Source organism: Papaver somniferum, chromosome 7, assembly GCF_003573695.1.
Source record: "Papaver somniferum cultivar HN1 chromosome 7, ASM357369v1, whole genome shotgun sequence".
Lineage (NCBI taxonomy): Eukaryota > Viridiplantae > Streptophyta > Magnoliopsida > Ranunculales > Papaveraceae > Papaver > Papaver somniferum.
The window spans coordinates 219,711,478-219,720,904 of NC_039364.1; the positions used below are offsets into that span (position 1 = coordinate 219,711,478).

At 34.8% G+C, this 9,427-nt stretch overlaps 1 long non-coding RNA gene across 1 annotated transcript; it reads left to right on the forward strand.

Moving 5' to 3' along the window:
- Positions 1-1,601: 1,601 nt before the first annotated feature.
- On the forward strand, positions 1,602-4,005 carry LOC113297022. Its single transcript, XR_003333251.1, has 3 exons — positions 1,602-1,765; positions 2,117-2,194; positions 3,726-4,005. It is a non-coding gene; the product is annotated as an uncharacterized LOC113297022 (long non-coding RNA).
- The last annotated feature ends 5,422 nt before the right edge of the window (positions 4,006-9,427 follow it).

Genomic DNA, 9,427 nt, shown 5'->3' on the forward strand with positions numbered 1-9,427 from the left:
ATCAAGACTGAAGATGCTAACTCGCAACCAAGGTACAAAGAACGCTTAGTTGTGAAGGCTTATGAATAGAAAAAATGTGTTGACTTTGACGAGATTTTCTCACCAGTGGTTAGATTTCCTTCTATTCGGGTTGTCTTGGAATCAGCATCTAGTTTGGATCTTAAGATAGAACAACTAGATGTCAAGACAACATTTCTTCACGGTGAGTTGGAGGAAGATGTGTATATGGTACAACCCGAGGATTTTGAAGTCAAAGGCAAAGAAAACATGGTGTTCAAGCTAAAGAAGAGTCTATATGGTTTGAAACAAGCTCCTAAAAGATGGTACAAGAAGTTTGAATCGTTCATGAAGGAACATGGCTACAAGAGGACAGCTTCAGATCATTGTGTACTCATTCAGAAATTTGTTGATGGTGACTTTGTTATTCTTTTGTTATATATTGATGATATGATTATTGTTGGCAAAGATAAGAAAAAGATCGACAGGTTGAAGTCGGATCTTAGCAAGTCTTTTGCGATGAAAGACTTGGGTGCAGTAAATTCTTGGCATGCAAATTTCTCGTGATAGGAAAGCAAGAAAGATATGGCTATCAATAAAGCTATATTAAGAAGGTGTTGAAAAGATTCAACATGGACAAGGATGATCCGGTAAGTTGTCCACTTGCAAACCATTTTAAGTTAACTCGTGATCAATTTCCTGTGAATGATGTTGAGAAACGGAAGACGGAGAAAATTCCTTATGCGTCCGCAGTTGGTAGTTTGATGTATGCCATGGTGTGTACAAGGCCAGATATAGCTTATGCAGTTGGAGTGGTAAGAATATTTCTAGCCAATCCTGGTATGGAGCATTGGGAAGCAGTGAAATGGATACTACGGTATCTAAGGGGTACTTCTAATATGTGTTTGTGTTATAGTGGTGATAAGCCAGAGTTAGTGGGTTACACAGATTCAGATTGGGAAGGTTCTCAAGACAGTCTCAAGTCGACATCGGGTTACTTATTTACCTATGGAGGGGGAGCTGTGTCTTGGAAGTCCAAGTTACAAAGATGTGTGGCATTATCTACTACAGAGGCAGAGTAGATTGTAGCTACGGAGAGTTGCAAGGGGATGATATAGATGAAGAGGTTTGTTAGATAACTCAGTGTGAAACAACATAGGTTCATCGTTTATTGTGACAACCAGAGTGCCATTCATCTCAGTAAGAACTCGAGTTTTCACTCGAGGACCAAGCACATCAATATTAGGCATCAGTGGATACAAGAAGTTCTCGATGAGAAGGTATTGCAGATTCAGAAGATCCATACAGATGATAATACTTCTGATATGATGACAAAGTCGCTACCAAAGTAAAAGCATGTGTATTTCTGCAGCACGACAGGTTTGGTGGTGACGGGTACCTCGCCATAAATCGTGAGGGGGAGATTGCTGGGCCTATCCCTCCTTATGGGTCCAGCAAGGTTATCCCTTAACAAATGGGTGGATTTACATAGCACATGCCATGTTAGGTTAAGTAAAGAGAAACGAGATTTTTTTCTCAATCTCCAGTTCGTGAAAAAGAAAAAGAAAGGAGGTAGAGATAGAGTGAGTGGGAGAGAAAGAGAAGTCACCATTAGAGTTCATTTTTGGTGAGATTGGGAGTTAATCTTTGAAGAAGAAGAAAGGTTTCTTGTTAAGGATCCATTTGGTTGGTTGTGGTGAAGTTTGTTCCATCAATTTCACATCTCTTCAAAAAGGGGAAAAATTTAGGGTTTGATCAAATCCTAATAGTAAGTATCTCAATCACTTTCTATTGTTCTTATCTTTGTTAATCTCATATAGTATTTATATTATTAGGTGAATGAATGTTTATTCATCCTTAGGGGTGAGTGTAATTTAGGCAAATTGTTATCCAAGTGTTATATGCACCTTGAAGAAGAGTGTATCCCCAAATTGGAAAAATTGTGTGTAACCCATTGTTTGATTATAGTAGAAGATTTGCCCATGGTTTTTTACCATTCACCTTGGAGGAGTTTTTTCCACGTAATTGTCGGTGTTGTGTGATTGCTTCTTATATCGTCATAGTTGTATTATTTCCGCATTGTGTTTCATTGCTTGTGTGGTCTTCATATTGTACACAGCGGCTCGGATTTTGCAAGTCTCCCCCAACAAGATACTGGCTAATGAAAAAGGAGACCATGTATTAACTCTTGGGAAGTGTAAGTATTCCATGTCTGAATCCACACCACTTTTTTGAGAAAACAAGTTAGTGTCGTAACTTCTGATTTCCTTCTTTATCATGTGTTGATCAAAATAGTCAGTTCCCCAAATTTGAAATTCAGCAATTGTGTTTCTCTTCTTTCTTGCATTAGTTATACAATGAAAATTGACAACGTGATGCAATGAGCGAGGAATGCTACAAAACCACTCTAGCTAGAGCGTTTGTATATTTACTAGAAATAACCCGTGCCTTAACGACACGACTTGAGTCGTAATAATTTTTGGTCATAATAATTTAATTAACTACTACAAAATATGATAAGAATTATTTGATCCCAATGGAATTTGTATCATCCAAATAATTAAAAATTCGGTTACACTTGTAATTGATTAAAGTAATAATTTTTGATATAAATGGCAGGTAAATTATTTTACTTTTTCATAAATTAATACTTCCTCCGTACCTATTTTATAGGCGAAATATTGTTTTTTCCTTGTACCATTAGATAGTCGGAATGACAATTTCAAGATGGCTTTTAGCTATTTTATCCTTATTTATGTTGCTTGGTTATCATCACAATTGGGTTTATGTCTCTAACATAGGAAATATAACAAAGGGCAAAACAGGAAAGAACGTGTATATTTGTGAAATCAAAAAAAGTTTCTTAATCTAAGAGAATTGGTCCCTCCGCCTATGTATGTGGTACGGAGGGAGTAATTTTTTTAGTCGATCCCCAAAGCTTGGTGGTCTTTGATATTGTTTCGTGTTGTATTCAGATCATTATGCTGAAAGAAACCATGTGTCGTAACGACATTGTTTACGGCTGATGTAATTTTTTTTCCATCAATTCAATTCTGAGAGAATTCTCTATTTTGTTTCAAGCAAAAATAATTTCTACGCAAGCATAGTTAATAGCCATATACATCACCAAAATTCTAGAGATAACCCGTACCATAACGACACTTATTGCAACATTATCTACTAACATGGTGAATCATGTACGCAACCTAAATCACCTATAATATCGTTTTCTAATCATTTTTTTAAAAAAAAAAAAGGAAAAGGGGTAACGTGGTATTTAATTGTTGCCTCTAGCGGCAATATAGTTGGCCTCTAATGTATCTTTTAGTTAGGCCGAGTCCAATATATGTTTTATTAGTTTTTAGTAAATTTTTTAGGATTAATACAGATGGTCTGTACATGTGTATGATATTATTCGTACATCAGCTTCCTTATCATTCCAAAGTCAAATGAAAAATTATAGTGAAAAAAGGTCGGCATTTGTCCTGTGTAGAAGCTATTAAAATAAATGAACATTCTGACGATATTCAGTCCAAATTTTACGTGAACCTTTATTTCTCTTTCCCAAAAATTATTCATTTTCTCGAAACTAACAACTTCCCTCAAATTTCGTACAACCCCACTACAACTTTGATTTTTACTTCACATAAGTTAATGAAACCGTTTAAATTTCCAAGTGATGTAGATTATATATCAAATGGGTTTTTAATACACTCTTGAATTTCCAGCTCATGTCAACTGGAAATTTTGGAGAAGGCGATTCAAGGATTTTACGTATCAGGCGTGGCTGAGGATACGTGCACAACTCATTATGTAATTGTGATTCTCTGCACATGTTTATCAATTGAAGGGGAAAATTCATAGAAACGAAAATGGTGGTTCCGATTCTTTCACTAAACGTCTTCATATCAACGATTTTGTGCTTTGATTTTTTTCTCATTTGGGCATGCTATAAGATTTTGTTCTTTATAAATTACTTTTATTTTTTTACTATTTTTTCTTTAATTTAATTTTATTTCGATGCATGATTTAAATAAAAAGACAATTGATTATTATGGATTTTCTCTATAATTGGTGTTTTCATTTACAATTCTGCAATGTCTGGAGAATAACTTAGTTTTTATTTAATTTTATGGATTTAACTGAAATTTGTGACTCTTGATTTTGAAGATTTTTTGGTGTTTTATCTATTAATTTATTAAAATATTTGTTTATTTACAGATGGAGAATATAATGTAAACAATGAGACAATTAAAGCTAATTGTTTAAAAAAAATATATATTTTAATTTTTATTTATGAACCTAATTATGAGGGAACCCACTCAAAGTATATTCATGATAAAAAAAGGTCAGAACTCTTACATCCGTCAGATGTCTTTGGCTGAGACGAGACTGGGATAGTCGGATACAACATTTGTCTCCCAAAATGTTATTTGTCCATCCAAGCTTAAAAACCCATTCTGTTTTGTATTATAGATGAATCTTTTGTTTGTGAGGGCTAATTATTCATTTGCTTATACTAGTGAAATTGAACAAAAAAAGGAAAAGAAAAATAAAAAAAAATTGTAATTTTGAAACCATGATAAGATGTTCCCATTACAAAGGGATGAAAATACAATGTGGAACATTTGTACAGATACAAGCAATTGCTTGAATAGCTAGTATATGTTTGGCTACTTAAACCCATGATGATATATGTACAAAAACATGACATCCTCGTTAAGACTACTATTGTTGAGATATGTTGATGGATTTTTGAAGAATCTTGAAAGCTTTGTCGTAGTTAACGAAACCATAAACCAGAAATCAAAATGATAAACTGTTACTATTTCTATGTACTTCTGCTTTGGTTTGTCGATATTCTGGATTTCTTCAACTCTCTTTATCTTCTATATTGGTATCACTACTTTGTATGGTGTTCTAATGAATCCTCCGCTTGTTAAGAGATGGTCAGAGATTTTTCACTGCAAAATGCAATTTTGTGGGTTGATACGAAGAGTAACCCCGCAATCGGAACAGCGGTGGTGGTGTTAGAATATGTAGACCAAGATAATTATTGAGGTGGTCAAGCTCAAGAATGAAGGTCAAGGTGAAGTGATCAAGACTGGAGATCGACGAAGTTAATGCAATATAGAAGATCGACGGAGATAAGCAAAGTTTCCTAGAATAAATTATCTTCTGCAATTTAGGTTTTAATCCTAATTAATTATGATATATTCTATAAAATAAATAGTATCATAATTATTCTCTGTTTCAATCTATAAATAGAGAACCACAATGTAATTGTAATTATGTCAGACTATTCTGATGATCAATAACATTTCACCTTTCGGGATTTCTCAGTGGATGTAGGCGTTAGTCCCGAACCACTTTAATTCTCTTTCTTCTTTATTTATGTTTGATTCATTTTGTTTAATCGATGATCCGTCTCGATGAAAAAAAGTCATGTCGAACTGATAAATTTAAAACTTGGTTTGGAGAAGAAACCTTTAGTTTAAAATTTAGATTTTGATTAAAAAAATTGAAAATTACGAAGAAAAAAAACTTTAGTGATCATATAGATCAAAAGTCTGTGCATGAATAACCCACCAAGAATACCAAAAGCAGGTGTTGTACGATAAGAACAAATAGGCAGCACTCAGATAAGAACTAGCTAATATTTAATTTGTTCCAAAGAAAAATCATAACAAAGCCACACAAGAACTTTGTTATATACTTTGATGGATAGAATCAAAAACAAAATATTCCAGTGTTCAACATTAGAAATGCCTGATTTTGAGAGAATGAAACATCTTTTGATGATGCCAAAACAGAGAGACTTTTTTTTTTATAAGAAAGGGGATAAAACCTCAAGGCTTATAATATCTGAGAACTGGTGTTGCTGAGCAGACTGCCAGTCCTCTCATGGTTCAATATTACATTTCCATAATTTGAATAAAGCATATTGTTGTTCAAAAGACTAATACTGCTAAGGTTTATAATTCCAGAGATAATCGGGATCAGGTACTGAACGGATTGATCCCATTGTCTGTGAAAGTTGCAGTTAGAGCTGAGCCTAGCTAGATTAACTGCTATGTGATTATCTCTGTCATTGATTGTGCTCCAGGTGCCGATCTCAAAAAGTTCTTTCCCATCATGTTGTAAGGTGAATCTGTCTCCTATCTTCGCTGCATACCTACTTCTGATCATCTTTATTAGTTGGCAAGAGTTAGATTCAAAGTCCATTCTGCTTCCTAGTTCCACTGTCCAGTTGTAGGCTTCAGTTGCAGCTTCCCTTTTTATGGCTTCAGTGGAGCTTTGGTCAAAACTTGATCCCCTTGCTCCTCTGCATCTACCTGTGTGATAAAAAATGAGCACTCCCAAACCAGTGATTTTAATCGCCTGGTTAGTAAAGATTGCTACACTGATTTTCATAGTAAACAGCTCTGGGGCTGTCCAATCATTTATATACTCAATGATTTGTTGTTCCAAAACAGAGAGACAATTGTTGGCACGAGGGCTGGGATATATATCACACCAACAGACAAAAAAAAATGAGCATAAAAATATATTATGCGATTTTGATGTTGATAAAAACAGTCACTAAGACTCGGATTGAATAGAGCCAGTAAATAGATTCACAACATAACCTCGTGACATTTAGCTTGCTAACAACGAAAAGGATAGAATTTGACTGAAGACATATAGATGCAATCATCTACTCAGAAAGATATATATATTTCTATAGATAAATATTTTGTTATAACAACCAACTATTGACGGAGGAAGTATCTTCTGATGTGACTAAATATCACAAAAAAATAATTAAGAAGAGTTATTATTTGATTATAACTCTAATGGAGAATAAACAAATTATCCATCAGGAAAAACAGACTATTATTGATGATTAGCCTAAACAAAATCGATGAAAATGATGACCCAAAAAATGAAAAACGGAAGCAATTGAGCGGATCTCTCGCTCTGATATCATAATAAATTATGAGTATCATCGAGACAGATCATCGATTAAACAAGATGAATCAAACATAAATAAAGAAGTAGGAGAATTAAAGTGGTTCGGCACTAACGCCTACATCCACTGAGAAACCCCGAAGGGTGAAATGTTATTGATCATCAGAATAGTCTGAGATAAAATACATTGTGGTTCTCTATTTATAGATTGAAACAGAGAATAATTATGATACTATTTATTCTATAGAATATATCATAATTAATTAGGATTAAAACCTAAATTGCAGAAGATAATTTATATATTCTAGGAAACTTAACATATCTCCGTCGATCTTCTATATTGCATTAACTCCGTCGATCACCAGTCTTGATCACTTCACCTTGACCTTTATTTCTTGAGCTTGACCACCTCAATAATTATCTTGGTCTACATATTCTAACAGGTGGACAAATAACATCGAGACGCCATCAACAATTTCTGTCCTCCTTCAACTTTAAATGTCTGCTGGAAAATCTTTTGCATTCCACCTCCACCTAACCTCAATTTAATTCGGATCACGCTTTCTGGAATTCTGTTAATCTTCAACATATTGATTTGTGCACGCAACTTTAGAGATCACTTTGTATTTAGATTAACGTGCTAGTGCCTAGTTAGATGTCGAGTTTGCAAGAGAATGCAGAAAAATGGGATTGAAACTCTGAATGGGGATGCATGAAACCATTGAATGAGCACGGTCTATTTATAGAGGGCACTAAAGCTTGGTTTAGTCATTATTGACGCACTAATGTCAATTCTTAGGTGTTATGAAGAGTCATTTATGAGTCATCAACATGGCATAAAGTGTAGAAACATAACATGATCTGATCTACTTAAAGTGAAATAGAATCACAAAGGAATCAGTATTGGTTACAAAAGTTTGGTGGGCATATTATAATACTTTGGTAAATTTATGAAGAAAGCTTTGGAAATAATTCCAAGCAATCCTACGATGAATTATTCTTTTCTTGTCATTTGTTTTCATTAATTTCTAATATCAAAATAGAATGAATGTTAGTTATAATTATGCTTCAAATAAATAATGTTTGTTTTAATTTGGTAAGAAAAGAACAGATAAGGTGGTTTATTGTTCACTGGGGCCATGAGCCAACTCCAATTGCAAGCCTTCAACCAGACACAAACATGTGCATGCAGCTGAATCGTGTAGGTTCAGTGTCAGCATTTTCTTTCTTTCGTTCGTTCTTTCTTTCTTTCTTTCTTTCTTTTTTTGTGTTTGGATTTCTGAATGGTGGTGGATAACAAAGGAGAATGCAGACTACATAACCTTTTTTTTTTCCTTATCTCTTGGAAAGTTCTTCTTAGATAAGCAATGAGGTATTCATATTGGCTTATCAAAAGTATATCCGTTCATAATGTTTCCATGAGGAGGTATGGTGATCTGTATGAAGTAGGTGCATGTTTTTTGACCAACTGAGATTTCATAGTGGAGACACAAGGCAGTAGGCACTAGCCAACCACTGCCAGCCTTCAAACCGCCACAAATGAACTTGTCATATGTGTACGCAGCCGCATTGTGTAGGATAGGAGTCAGCATTTCCTTTTATCTACTAGGATTTTGTATGGTGCTGCAGAACAAAGAAAATTCTAGAGCAAGGTTTAAGGAGTTTTTTCAATGTCAGTCAAGTTGCTTCAAGAAAAGGTAAAAAAGAAAGCAGCCAGGTAGGAAGACATCGGCTATAGAAAAAGGAGACCAATAGAAACTAATGTCTGGCTTGGATTGCCAGTGCGTGACTGGTAATCATATGTTTTTCATGGGTGATGACAACTGGGTGACCCTGCCAGATCCATTTCTGGGTTAAACTGTAACCAAAATCTTAAAATATGCCTTTTGATGGGATCATGCGCCACTGTTCCTTGTGTTTTCTTTTCTTTGTTTCCTTAATCAGACTGTCATACGAAATTACACGGCACAAAGGTAGCCACTAGATACGAAATACAAATTTACGCCGAAAAGCTAGTACTGACTGATAAAGTCTGATAAACTCGGACCATATTGGAAACATCTGCTTGACTTCTATGTTGATGATCCACACTGAAATGTAAATCTCCCCCAAACTCGTTTTATATGTGTACTAAAAACGTCGCCAGAGGGTTACATTGCTTGACAAACTGAACGCATCGACAATGTGAGATTTTACGAAGGCAAATTTGAACCAACAAGCTTCTCCTGAGGACTAGATCAATAGTTTAACAGGTCCAAGTATTACAAAATGAGTATCTACAAGGGAAAATGGAACACAATAGGCTGCTAGTGGTCCTCAATAAGATGAACTAGATAGATAGTTTTAACAAGTCCAAGAACTTCATTTCCAATCCTAAAGTAGCAATTAGTTTGAGAGGATGCTAATCAACCTTTGTGGCAGACATTTATGCATATCTTGGTCCCTGCTTGTTTGCTGGTAAATGATTTAACGCCATCTC